The sequence below is a fragment of the Lynx canadensis genome, chromosome B1, assembly GCF_007474595.2.
Source record: "Lynx canadensis isolate LIC74 chromosome B1, mLynCan4.pri.v2, whole genome shotgun sequence".
Lineage (NCBI taxonomy): Eukaryota > Metazoa > Chordata > Mammalia > Carnivora > Felidae > Lynx > Lynx canadensis.
Window position 1 is genome coordinate 145,612,806 of NC_044306.2, and position 14,636 is coordinate 145,627,441.

Below are 14,636 nucleotides of genomic sequence, written 5' to 3' on the forward strand. Positions count from 1 at the left end.
GATCCCTCAGAATGCAAAGCTCAGGCTCTCAGAGATTCTCCATCTCCCCCTGTCTCTCTCACTAAGGTGGTACACAGGGGATGAGAAAGGGGACTTTGGTCTCGTGTGGGTCCTTGGAATGTTCTGGCAAGTGTTGTCCAGGGGCATCCTCCTTGGCCCCCCTGCTGTGTGTTCTGCTGCCTTGAGGGCTGCCTCCTGAGACAGGTGACCGAGATGGGGGAAGAACAAAGAAAGTGTATTGTAAGGAAAGAGGAAGGAAATATGCAGGAGCAGGTGACCTGTCCAAGCATCTGTCATAAGGATGAAACCAAGAAACAGTCAGGTTTCAACCAGTCATAGCAATGATCTATTCTCTACATGATACCGAAAGTTGCGTTTTCAACCCACTTGCAGATGGGGCCATTCCGAGGAAAGCTTAAAGAGTCAGCTCTTAGTAGATGACGGAAAGCCTATGCGCAAGTGTCTCAGCACAGTGATTTAGCTCAAATAGAGAACCCAGGAGGAAGAGCAAGATTCAGGCACTCGGGATCATGGGGGCTGTAGTGGGGTAAAGTGGTGAAAACGATTGCATATTTGGAAGAGGTTTTGTAAAGGCTAAGATGTTTTGTAGCCTAGCTAGGGACATCTGACAAGTCAGGGTGACTAGTTATATAAGTTTAGTACAGGCTTATTGTTCTAGAAGTCTCTGATTTAACTGGTTGAACTCGAACCTCTCTGCATTGGGGCACCTGGTGGTTCAGTTGATTAAGCGTCCAACTCTTGGTTTCAGCTCAGATCCTGATCTCACGGTTGGTGGGATCGAGCCCCACGGTTGGTGGGATCGAGCCCCAGTGCAAAGCCTGCTTTGGATTCTCTCTCTCCCTCTCTCTCTGCCCCTTCCCGACTCACTCTCTATCCCTGTCTCAAAATAAATAAATAAACATTTTTAAAAAATGATATGATATGTGGTGGTCCTCATGGAGTCTAGAAAAGAAGAAAATGAGTAGCAAGGATCTGGGTTTATCCAGCACTGCCCGAGGTCAAGCTTCTGACCTCACCAGGGCATCCTACCTGTGTGTGCTGAATTATCTGCTATAATCTTAGCATGACCACTTCCTTTTCTACATTCCCCTCGGCAATGCAGGGCAGAGACCCGGAATCCTCTAGGATTCTTTTCCTCTTATGGTTCCAGGTGAGAATCTTCCAACCCCTACAAAATTTGAAAGGTGAAAGAAAAGAGAAGCTGTTTTCCTCCAGTGACACTGATAAGCCGATGTCTGGCCAGATGACGGACATAAAGTTTGTGGTGTTTTTCATGTGCATGCCCGAGGATCACAGGCTTCCGGCTGGAGCTTTCCTGACCTTTGACTCTCCAGCTCGTCCAAGGGTCGTACAATGGGCCTCCAATTCCCTGCAGTAACACTCTTCTACGTGGAAACCCAGGGCGGTTCTATGTCTCTGATGGAACCCAGAATGAGTCATTGGGGCAGCAGCAACCCTCAGAAATATCAACTTCCTTTTGCTTTAATTATCAATACTAATAATTACTAACATTAATTTAATCATTAATATTATTTCCCCTGTACCTTAATGCCAGGAAGGGAATACCCTAGTACTTTAGGTCCAACTCACCTAAAAGCAGACTTTGACACGAGGCCTTGGGAGAAACTGTTTATTTGGGAACCAGCTCTGAGATACACAAGTGAAGAAGAAGGGAAAATGAGGCAGGGAAGCAAGAGAAACTCCTGCCTAATCCTACTTGGGGCCATTTGAGGAACGATGTACAATGCCCCTCAGAAGCATTCCACCAAGGCTTGTGTCAAGATGGAGTTTCTATCCACAGACAACCACCCTTCATTGAGAGAGGGTTACCTCCAGGAATGACATGAAATCCTCTGTGCTTTTGGGCTGTCCTGCTCACAGGTAGAGAAATCCTCGCTTAGGACGGAGGAACCCCTCAGGCAGAGAAGCAGAAAACTGGATGCACCTAAGTGGGAAGGCGGCTTTTTTTTTTTTTTAATGTTTATTTATCTATTTTGGAGAGAGAGAGAGGGAGGAGAGAGAGAGAGAGAGAGAGAGAGAGAGAGAGAGAGAGAGAGAGAAAGAGAGAGAGAGAATCCCAAGCAGGCTCTGCATTGTCAGCACAGAGCCCAATGTGGAGCTCGAACTCACTAACTGGGAGATCATGACCTGGGCTGAAATAAAGACTTGGAGGCTTAACTGACTTAGGCGCCCCAGGGAAAGGTGGCTTTTCTAACTCTGTGCAACTGACGTCCAGGCGTTGTTGTGACAGTGGCACATGGCTTCCCTGTTAAGTCATCTGGCCTCTCTTTTCTGCTTTGCTACAGTGACAGGAGCAGAAATCAGAGTGCAGAAAGAGGAGAGAAGTGTGCATGTAGACAAAATGGCTAGAATTTAGCTGGTGTCATCAGAGGAAATGCACGCACCTCACTTGTGTTTATTCCTTCCTCCTTCCCTCCCCCCCATTCCTCTCATCTTCCCTCCCTGTTTTTCTCTCTCCTCCTCTTCTTTTCTTGTAATTGATTTTGGTTTAATTCATCTTTCAGATCATGCCTACCACAAAGTTTAAGAAGTGAATTTAGTCATTTTTAAAGAATGTAGCCTGCGAATTGCCCCCAAATAAAACAAGATGCCTTCTTCTAAATGACCTCTCTCCAGATTGCCTTTCCCCCACCCCCACCCCCCCCCCCCCCCCCCCCCCCCCGCTGCTGGGCTGAGCAAAAGCAATCACCTGCCTTCAGCAAATACACACCGAATTGCCCAATAAATATGAGTTGCCGTGGAAACCAAACCAAAAGAGAATAGAAAGATGAGGCTGAATATTAAGGATTTGTTTGGCCTTAGTGACTTGTTTCCCCCAGATCTGAAATTGTTCAGTCTGTGAAAATGTGAACGACAAGGTTCCCTCTCAGAGATACACCAAATGAATCCTAAAGGCATCTTTAACCCCAAGTTCTGAGCATTTTGGTGCCTCTGACCAGCCGCTCCTATAGTTCTTTGTCCCTTTTTGGGGGGCTCGAAAAAGAGCAATTGCAAATGACCTCTGGGGCAGCAGGTGTTGGTGGGAGTGGTGTGGTGGACAGACCAAGGGATTTGGGATCAGACAGACCTGGAGTGCAGGCATCCCAGCTCTGCAGGGTTATTTTCCTAGCAGCATTTTGGCACCAGAGGTTCATTCCATAAGGCTATCTTGGCAACTTATTTTGTAAGCAGAAAAGCTCTTGTTTGTCCTTAAAAGATGAAGAGCGATTCAAAGCATTTTTTCTCCGCACATCTTATTGCCCAGATTCAAAACTCAGACTTCCTTCCTGTTAATAAGGATAATTTCCTTAGCGCTGTAGGTAAAATATCCTGACACAAGTAATCCAGAGGGACAAGAATCCCCACCTCTTTCTTCACAGCTCAGACGCTCATCAGAAAATGCCTTTTTATGGATTTGGAAAGAACCAAGGGACACTTACCAATGGTTGTATTATTACATCAAGGGTTCTTCCCTGAGATTCCAAGAAGGCAACTTTTACTGGAGCTTGAGGAGGCCTCGTGGAGTGAGGTTAGAATCAGAAATTGTGGGTTTGAGTTTCAGATCGTGGAAGCGGTTAGCTAGGTAAACATGGGCAGGCACTTGTCTTTTTTGAGTCTCAATTTTCTTTTTTTTTTTTTTTAAATTTTTTTTCAACGTTTATTTATTTTTTTTGGGACAGAGAGAGACAGAGCATGAACGGGGTAGGGGCAGAGAGAGAGGGAGACACAGAATCGGAAACAGGCTCCAGGCTCCGAGCCATCAGCCCAGAGCCCGACGCGGGGCTCGAACTCACGGACTGCGAGATCATGACCTGGCTGAAGTCGGACGCCCAACCGACTGCGCCACCCAGGCGCCCCGAGTCTCAATTTTCTTAAAAGCCATAGAATAATTTCTAAATGCTTGGTTGGACTGTTGAGATGTTTCTTTGTTCGTAATATAAGCTAACATTCCTGTAGCGCATACTGTGCACCAAGAAGTGAGTCATGCTTCACGTAAGAACTCATGGGATCCTCCCAACAACCCAATGGGCAGGAACCTACTGTCATCCTGGAAGGGGAGCTGCAGGACACCAGGGGACCACGGTCTTGTCCAAGGTCACGCAGCTAGTTAAGTGGCACACCCAGGATTCAAACTAGGGAAATGTGGCTCCACACTGTTATGGCCACCAGAAAATATTTATTAAGTACTCACCAATGTCCTAGGTACAGTGTTAAGCACTTTGCAAATAATGTCTAATTCATTCCTCCTTAGAACGCTATGGCACAGGCACTGTTACTGTCCCAATTGTGCAGAGAAAGAAATATGTTCAAGGGATTGCCCAAAGCCCTATAATTTGCATGCAGAAATATTCCTTTTGCTCATAATATCCTCCGTCCACCGCTTACCCTCTCTTTCCTTTCTCTAAGTCTAAATATAAATGTTCTTCTGGTGGTCTTCCCTGAGGCCCCCACCTAGGCTAGGCCTTCTTTCATACGCATTTGTAGTAAGCTGTATATTTACCTTTGTAGTAGCCACCAAAATCTTATTTAGTTGTCTTTATGAAACTATTTGCTTAGTATCTGTCTCTCCCACCAGCCCAGACTTAAATGGAGACAAGGAATGCATGTATTTCTGGTTAGCAGGGTATTTCTAGCACCTTGCTCCCAGTAGGTATGCACCAAATATTTAATAAATTAATGCATCCCTAACCTTCTTAGGTTGATGTTGATAAACATGAGAGCCTGAAATGGACAAAAAGAAGAATTAAATTGCTGAAAGAAACAATAAGAAGCAATTTTATTCATTTATTATCTTATCAGGTGCCTACTGTGTGCCACATCCGAGCGAAGGAAAATGCTATGTGATCCCATTAGGGTATGGTAATTGCAACTTAAAAATTGGCTTTCTAAGGCATTTGCTATACTTGAAAGCTCTAACTAAAAGGCTCAGCGATTACGAAGGAACTCAATAAAATCGAAATAAAGTATTATCTGGGCAGTAATTTCACAGTAAATTTGGTTTAATAAAAATTTCACATGAATCATTTTTTAATTGACACTCAAACACTGTCAACTCTTTGGGAGACAAATGTCAAGGAAATGAACGTTATGCATTGCTGATTTTAAACGCACTTGCAATATGGTGGCTAATATAAAGGAGATACTTTTATCTGATTTTTGCAATTTATTATCCTTTCCTGCTTTTCAGGTTGAGGAGGCATTATCGCTGTTCATAAGCTTTTTTTCTTTCCTTCTGGTATAAAATTCTTAGGCTGTTCCCACTGGAGGAGCTCTTTAAGAACACACAAAAATTAATTAACTATTCTTAAAATTCCTTCACGTTTAGAGTCTGATTCATTTAAATCACTTTTAAAAATAAACTTTATTTTTTAGAACACAATAAAGATGTATAGGGAAATTGTAGGAAATTTACAGGGAAATTGTGAAGATGATACAGAGAATTCTCATGCACTCACACTCAGTTTCTCCTATTATTAACATTTTATACTTGATTGTTATAATTAATGGACCAATATTAAAATGTTCTTATTAACCAAAAACCATACTTTATTCAGAATTCCTTAGTTTTTGCCAAGCTCCTATCTAGGACATCACATTACATTTTGTCCTCACGTTTTCTTAGGCTCCTCTTGCTTGTGACAGTTTTTCAGCCTTTCCATGTTGTTAATGACCTGGAACATTTGGGGGAGTAAGGTATTTTATAAAATGTTCCTCAGCTGGGATATGTCTGTTGTTTTTCTCGTGATGAGACTGTGATCATGGGTTATTAGGAGGACAACCACAGAGGTAAAGTGCCATTTTTATTACATCATGTCAAGGATACATACTATCCACATGGTTTATCAATCTTGATGTTGACCTGGATCGTCTGGCTGAGGTCGTGTTTGTCAGCTTTCTCCACGGTAAAGTGACTCTTTCTTTTTCATCTTTTCCATAATGTATTTTGTAGAAGGAAATTACTATGTGTGCTTCACCCATAAAGAGTGTGAAGTTATGCTCCACCAAGTTGAGAGTGGAATATCAACACAAATTATTTGAAATTCTTCTACATGGGAGATTCCTTTCTTCCTTCTTTCTTTCTTTCTTTCTTTCTTTCTTTTTCTTTCTTTTCTTTTATCTTCTTTCTTTCTTATTCTTTATAGTGGTAGTCTGCTTGTGATTAGGTTAGGGGGATGTAGAAAAGGGAGGAGCGGGAGGGAATAAGGAGGCAGGAAGGAAGTGTGGAGGGAGGTATTTCTTGGTTTTTGCTTGATATTCTTTAGGTATTTCTATTTATGGTGTATTTTTTTATTTCATTGATTATTTTTTTCTTTTTCTTTCTTATGTTCTTTCGTTATTTTTTTCTTCTTTCTTTCTTCTTTCTTTCTTTCTTTCTGTCATTCTTTCTTCTTTCTTTCTTTCTTTCTTTCTGTCATTCTTTCTTTCTTCTTTCTTTCTTTCTTTCTTTCTTTCTGTCATTCTTTCATTCTCTCTTTATTTATATTAATATGATTCATGGATCTTTATTATATACTTTGGGTTATACTAATCCAACACTACTTATTTTATTGCTTATATTGTCTCCTCTCTGGCCATGGAGTTCTTTCAGTTGACGCCCGTGTCCCTTTGACATATTTCCATTATTGTGGGATCTTTTGTTTGTTCCTAAGTTTTTGAAAGGCAAGGTCTGCATAAATCTCACTTTAACTTGGCACATTCTCTGTTTTTGTCCCCCCACCCATCTTTGCCTCCCTCCCTTATCTTTTTCTCTCTTCTCTTTCTCATTCCTTTATTCACTATGATCAGAAAATGGGAAAGGACATAAGATCTCAAATTTTGCTGTTTGCAGGGAAATTATTTCTCCTTGGAGGCTGGCCAGTGTTTCTCAAATGTTAGTATGCAAAAGAATAACCTGGAGAGCTTATTAAAATGGCCAGGCAACATTTTGATTATTTAGGTCAAGGAAGGGGCAGGTTGGGATTCTGCAGGTTAACAGGTACCCCCAGGAAATACTAATGGAGTTCTCTGAGGGCTTTGCTTTGAAAAGCAGTGAGCCTGAGGGCAGATAACTGTTCTGACAGACACATTTTTTTTTCTAGTGGTTTGTTATACTTTTGGACATATATACTCACTGTTTGTGATAAAAGAGATATAGATTTGAGGATTTTCCAACACAAAAGACTACTTTGCCATAGTAAAGAACCTTAAAATATTCAAGATTTATATTCAGTTAGGTTTTACATTTTAGCATTTGAGTACATACAAGGTCCCAGTTTTTCCACCAGAGTAAAGAACCTTAAAATACTCAAGATTTATGTTGTTAGGTTTTACATGTTAGCATTTGAGTACATATAAGGTCCCAGTTTTTCCCTGCTCATTATAGAGTGCTTAGACCCCCTGACAGCATTTTAAGTTTGGGAGGAAACTGAGAGATCATCAGCCCTATGCCTCTCTTCTCTTAACGTACAGAGGAAACTGGGACGCCTGGAGGATTGGATTGTCCAAGTTCGCATGCCTACTGGTGGCAGAGCTAGATCTGAAAAAAGTCTTCCTAGAGATTGTTTCATCAAGACAGACACAATTCAATATAACCGGTTTAAGTTTTTTGTAAAATAGACCATTTGTATTTCTCTTTCTGTTTTTATATTTTCACATCAAGGTACAATTGCATCTGGGTTTCAGGATTATAGCTTTTGTTAGCTATAAAAGTAAATAATGTAAAATATCAGTCTTTCCCATTCGAAGTTCTCTGTTTAAGTGTTTTCAAACTGAGTTTTGAAAATATTAACACTGGCACTTAGTTCTTGACTTGGATGAACTTAATCTGCATGAAGTCGGCTTTTACTATGATACAGGCAACGGGGATTAACACTTGGAAGGTAAGGGGGGGTGGAAAAGGTCTCATGGCGGAGGTGTTTCTGGAGAAAACCCTTGTTTAATTAATTAATCAGGATTAGTTAATCACATGATGAAACACAATTCATATCCCTTTTAGAATGCTTCATCACATGTAACTAGCTGCCAGAAATAAGACCCCCTTGGTGGAATGTTTCACTGAGACAAAGTGACACTAATTCCAGATGAGCTTGGAGCTGTGAGATAACATTTTTGTGGAACTCTGGGCCATAATTGAGTCCTGGCTTTGTCCCTTACCAGCTGTGTGACCTTGAGCAAGGCATTTTACTTTTCTGGTCTTCTCCATTTCCTTATCTAGAAGTTGAAGGGATTGGTTTCAATACCGTTAATTAACCCTTCATACTTACAAGTGTCAAGATTATGGATTTGTTATTTCTGGATCATTGCTAATAATAATCATGGCTTATTGATTGATTGATTGATTGTATTTTTCCATTCTGGAACTTTATTTGCCTTTCCGAATACTTAGTTACTAGAACTGGGAAAGAGTTTCAGGCCATTCTCCATTCACATTTTTGTTATTTTATGATCTACTTGATGAGGTTTTGGGGTGATAGTGGGGGGTCTGGAGCCGATGACGAAGAAAGAATTCTTGAAGATGGCTTTGGGGCAAAAAGGTGATTTTGGCACAAAAAGAGACTGGACCCATGGGCAAGAAGAGCTGTACTGTGGTTGTGAAGAATGGCAGGTTTCATACTATGGAGTTGGGGAGGTAAAGTCAAAAGGGAAGCCTCCAAAGGGACTTTGATATGTTAAAAAATTTTTTTTAACATTTATTTTTGAAAGACAGTAAGAGACAGATCATGAGCTGGGGAGGGGCAGAGAGAGGAGACACAGAATCCCAAGCAAGCTCCAGGCTCTGAGAGGTCAGCACAGAGCCCTAACCTAGAAACCATGAGATCATGACCTGAGCCCAAGTGGGACGCTTAACTGACTGAGCCACCCAGGTGCTCCAAAACTTTGATGTGTTAAAGAGGACTCTTAAGATGCCTGAGGCCTTGCTATTGTCAAGCTAAGGTTGTTTTTCCTCTACTAAGGCGTGAACATTAAGGCAGCAGGGGGTTTCTGGAGAAATGTTCTACTCTGTATTTGCCTTAAGTATTTGTCAGTGGGCTGCAAGGTTATAAGGAAATTTAATTTTACCTGCCATTTCTTTCTTGTCTTTGTTCCCCATATTACTATGGAGGAGCTCCAGGAAACAGACTACAGGCTTCTGGAGATTAGGCTATTGATAAGATTGCCTTTTTCTTGTGATTTACTAAGATAACTTGTAAACTTATGAAGACCCACGTCCTGTATGATTGTGGTCTCTAGCAATTGGCCACTTGTGTTTTTTTTTTTTTTTTTCCTTTCCTTTGTCCTTGGGCAGCCAGCAGTGCCTGAGGAATATCACACACGTCCCACCTGGTGGGAGGTAAGGGGCGGGGGGAGTGCTCTAGCTTGTACTTTGTCCTCAGCTGTCCCCACGCTCCCTCATCATACTGAAGGTCATTTCATAAATGAAGTGCTCAGGACTGCAGAGCTGGCTGGCACCTTTAAAATGGAAAAGAGATAGCATCTCAAGAGATGTTATTTCATATCAAGGCCATGTACCAGAGGGCTGCTTGTGTTTGTGTGTGTGTTTAAGAGAGAGAGGTCGTTGAGTAGAATTTGGAAGCAGATCATCTCTATGTCTCTATCTACAGGTCTACATTTATTTCTCTCTCTCTCTCTCTATTTCTACACATATCAGTTTCTATCTATTCTATATATTTATATATATATCTGTATCTCTATAGAAAGATCTATGTAGAGATAGAGATTCGATATAGAAATATTTATTTTGTATATTATATATAAATATATACTTACAGGTAATAATTATTATATTATCATTAATATGTTTAATAATAAATATATTAAATATAAACATATATTTCTCCTCCTGGGCTTGATCTATCAGTAGATCTATCTATCCCTCCATCATCTATCTATCTATCTATCTTCTCCCAGGAAGAAAAAAATAGAGATCAGACTGGTGGGAATGTCTATCTCCAGAACGTATCATATGAGAAGGTGGGCAGAAACCTTCTGTACTTCCCTGATGTAGTGGCACAATTAACTCACAGATGTACCTGTGATGTGATGGGGGCCTGGAAGGAAGCGAAAGTTAAGAAAGAACTCTTGAGCTGTTATCAGTGCAAAAAGGTGTTCTTATTAAAGCATGGGGATGGGACCCACTCACCGAAAGCGATGCACTGGGCTGAGAGGAGTGATTGATTATATGCTTTTTAGGTGGGGGTGGGAAGTAGAGATAAGGGAAGTTCCAAAAAGAATTTTCATATGTTAAAGAAGACTTACAGGATCCCAGAGGTCTGGCTATTATCAAGCTAGTGTTGCTTTTTGCCACTAGCAGAGTATTAACATGAAGATAACTGGGAGTTCTTTTTTTTTTCTTTTCCCTTTTTTTTTTTTTTTTAGTTTATTTATTCATTTTGAAAGAGTGCTAGCAGGGAGGGCAGAGAGAGAGAGGGAGAGAGAGAATCCCAAGCAGACTCCATGCTCAGCATGCAGAGCCCGACTGGGGGCTGGATCTCAAGGACCTGTGAGATCATGACCTGAGCTGAAAGCAAAGGTCAGATGCTAAACTGCCTGAACCAGCCAGTGCCCCAAAGCAGTTGGGAGTTTTTGAGGAATAATAGCAAACTCTGCCTGTCTCAAGTATTTGTCCTTTTGTCTTTGTTCTCTTCATCACCTGGGTCTTCTCTCCCTCTTTCCCGCATCTCCTGCTTTTAGGGGAGTTTCCTACCATGTTAAGCTGGTTATTCGGGCTTTCTTGGTGAAGAATCCAGAGGACACGGGGCAAGAGGAGGGTGAGACGGGACTGAGCCAAGGAAAGAATTTTCTAGGGATCTTGAGTAAGAGAAGTACAGCAGACAGAACAGGAGAGGTGTGGCTCCAGGACAAGGGGTGCTGAGAAACATGGTCACAGTTTCAGTATTTCCTTCCCATGGTTTGAGAAATCCAATTACTTCAAAACTCTTTTTGCTTCTGGAGGCTGTTTTGGATCGCAATGCAGCTTGGTGACTGACCTACATGATCAATGGCTCATTAAGTGTCCCAATTGTTCAACTCTGTGGGGAGAACCCGAGAGCCTGCTGGGGAAGTATGAAGGAGAACTTTGGACTTGATCATTTTGCTCTTCTAAATCAATATTAAAGCTCTTCATATGATGTTCAAAAGACTGTGTGTAGTACTCCAGGGGCCCAGATCAGAAACCCCATGGGGATGAGGCTTGTCTCTGTGTCTGCCATATAGAAGGCTCAGTAGACATCTTTTTGGAATGAATGAGTGTTGAATAAATAGGACAGTCTGTTTGAGGTCACTGATTCATACTTAGTGAGGGGAATTAATCTAGGAAATGGCTCTCTGAACAAGTCCAGAACAAGTCTTTATATATCATAAGCTATGAGAGGGAGAAAGAGTAAGATACGTAAGGGGTTTAGAGTTGAGAAAAAAATTAACTGGGTGGGAAAATAGAGGCGCCGGTCATGGAAGTGGATTTCTTGCAATTTACTCATTCATGGCTTGCGTATTCTGAGTAGAAAATAAGAAAGAGAAGGAAACTCCTGTGTGTGAAGCCATCAATTTCATCTGTAAACAGGAAACAATAGTGTGTCCTTCAATGTGGTTGTGAGGCCTAGAAGCCATGGATGTTGATGTAAAGCATTGATGGGTCCAGGCATCGTAAAATGTAAAAACACATTTTATTATTATAGCTACCATTATAGCTGCTATCAACCAGTCCCATTTTTCAATTCTTAAACAATACCCATCCCCAATCCTGCTTCTTTCTAGCCAAAATTTGGGTGAGTTGGTATACTTAACAGATAAAAGCTGCAGAATGGGGACCCCAGGCCTCCCCTAAGGCACATGCTCAGAGCCCTCCACACTCTTCCAGGTGCAGCCTGGAAACCACTGAGCTGGTCCAAGGCCAGGGTCAGTCATGATTCACTAAGAAACCTGGTTCTCTCCTGAAGCAAGTCTCTTAAGTCAGTGAATTGGTTTCTCTCAGAGCAATGAAAAAATACCCAAAAAACAAAACAAAATAAAAAACACAAACATCATTGCATGACCGAGATTTCTCTGATCCCAAGAAAAACGCTTAACCTTTTTTTTTCTCCCTCTTTTTTTCTCACTTTGCTTGGCTGCTTCTCTTCTCACCTTGCCCTGCTTCCTTTAGTAATTAGTTTTGGAAGGAAATCACTCACATAAGGAAAATGATCTAGGAACTCAGATTAAAAAAAAAAAAAATCTAGCCAACATGGATATGTGTGATTCACAGTTGCTTTAAACCCACAGAAATTTGTTTGCACAAATTAATAGCAACTTTTAATAAACAGACTTTACTGTTCACTGCTAAAAATATTCCAGTCAGGCTTTAGTTGAAAAGAAAGATATGAGAGGAATCTATCCCCATGGCAACAGGACTTTTAAGAGCAGTTTATGCTACAACAAAGATCTGTGACAGCTTTTGAAGATGTTTGAGGGTTTGTTTTTCCAGACTACCTCAGTGAGAGGGAAGGAATAGAAGGACATAAAGCTGAATATGCGGAGTTTGAATTATCAGCTGGGTGAGCCTTCCCTTCCTTATACTCAGAGGTGAAACTGTGATGATAAAACTGGAAGTCTTTAGAAAGGTAAATTACCTCTCCAAAGGTAAGCTGGCAAACCTTGTGGATTAGTCTCTACCTGAATAGGAGTCCACGTGCAAGGGTTTGATAAGAATAAAAAAGATTTGTAGTTATTTAGAATGCATCTTGAGTCAAAACAATTTTCCTTGGACCAGCTCACCAGTCAAAGGGAGACTGAGAATTCATCTCAGTTAAAAAGACGTTGCTGTATGAAAGGCGGATCTTACTAGAAAGTGTGTTTCAGTGCTGGCTCGCTCCATTTCATCACGATAGAGACCTTGATAAGCCGTATTGTAAAGTGCCCTTCGCAGACCCGGTGACTCCGTGACTCTCGAGAGGAGTAATGTAGAGTCAAGAGGAGAACTCATTTTATGCAACCAGTCCCATCTTCAAGTGACTATTAAACCAGGTCTGGGACTCACTCGATGCAAAAGAGGTGACTTTGATGGTAGAAAAGCACCGAAGCAAAGAAACCAGAGCCCAGGCTTTCATTTTAGAATATGGATACAAATTGAATGCAACTTAAGGCACCCCTTTACTGTTATTGTTTTCTGGGTTTGAAGGGGAAGAGTGCATACTGTTGAAACTTTCAAGCTGTACAAAAAAGTACAAGAGAACAATCCTCCATTATCACCAGCCAGAGGTGATGTCAATCTGATTTTGACATTTTTCTGATGCACTAGAGGCAGACTTTTAGAAAGGGAAGGTATCTTTAAAGGTCAGGTTGCCAGCCCCTGGGTTTCTAGATAAAGGACTATATTCAGGAGGGTTAGCTGGTGCTGAGCTCACACAGCCAAACGCACCCAAGTCCACAGACTGCTCATCCAGAATGTTCTGCCTAATACCACTATGCCTGTCAATGTTCAATTATTTTGTCTTCTAAGTATTTCAGGGAAAACATTAAACCTTCCAATCCGGAAGATTTCCCGGAGAACAACAGCTTGTAGAAAGCAAACACCTATTCTGAGTTATGGTCAAAGCCCGAGCTTTTCCCACTGGGATTACCTAAATGCATTTTACAGCTAGGACAGAGTCCTTATAAAAAATGCTAATTAATGGTAAAGCTGGACAAAAAAAAGTTATCCACCTACAAAGCACATTTATTTTTTCTCTAGCTTTGTGCTTGATTTTGGTATTCAAGACGGAGGGCAATGGATCTGTAGTTCAGTAATAAAATAGCCTTTAATCCTAATTACTTATCCTGGGAGATGTGGCAAGAGAAGTTCTGACAAAACAGGGACCCACAAATCGGGGAACATTCTTTTATTTCGAAGGCTTCATTCTTCACCATATCCAATATATTAAAATGCACCCACTTTGCATATCACACATTCTTTTGGGTATAAAATTCATGAAAGGTTTTTTTTATAAAGTTGAATGCTGCCAAGGGTCATGCTCCCTTTGGAGACTTTAGAGAAGCAGCCATTCTTTGCCTCTTTCAGCTTCTGTAGGCAGCCCGCATTCCGTGACTTGTGGCCACACCACTCCAATCTTTCCCCTGCAGTTTCACTTAGTTCTCTTCTCTGGGTGTATAATCTCCTTGTGTATGCCTCTTATAAGGACACTAGTGATGGCATTTAAGGCCCACCCAGATAATTCAGGATTATCTCAGAACCCTGGAGTTAATCACATCTGCACAGACCGTTTTCTCTACATAAGGTCACATTTATAGACTTCTGGAGATTCTGATATCTTGGGGGCCGCCATTCAACCCACTACAGCAAAATAGGGCATTTTGTAGCTTTTCAGCTAAACAGTTTGGATTTAAGATTTTTATGTTTGCGTGTTGGCACCAAGAAAATTTTTTCCAGTCTCAAACCTTTCTGTGGTCCCTCCACAAGCTTCTTGCTTTGCGAATACTGGATAAAAGTCCAGGAGAGAGACTTTCTTCCTGTCTACAGCCAAGCTGGTTCATAGGAATCCTCTCTTTGCCACTGTAACCAGACCAGGTATTTTTCAAACAGGCATTTTGCTAGGAAGCATTGGCAAAAGAAGAGACACCATTCTACAGGGTCCTTGGATGTCGTGTGCCTGTGGCAGCAAATA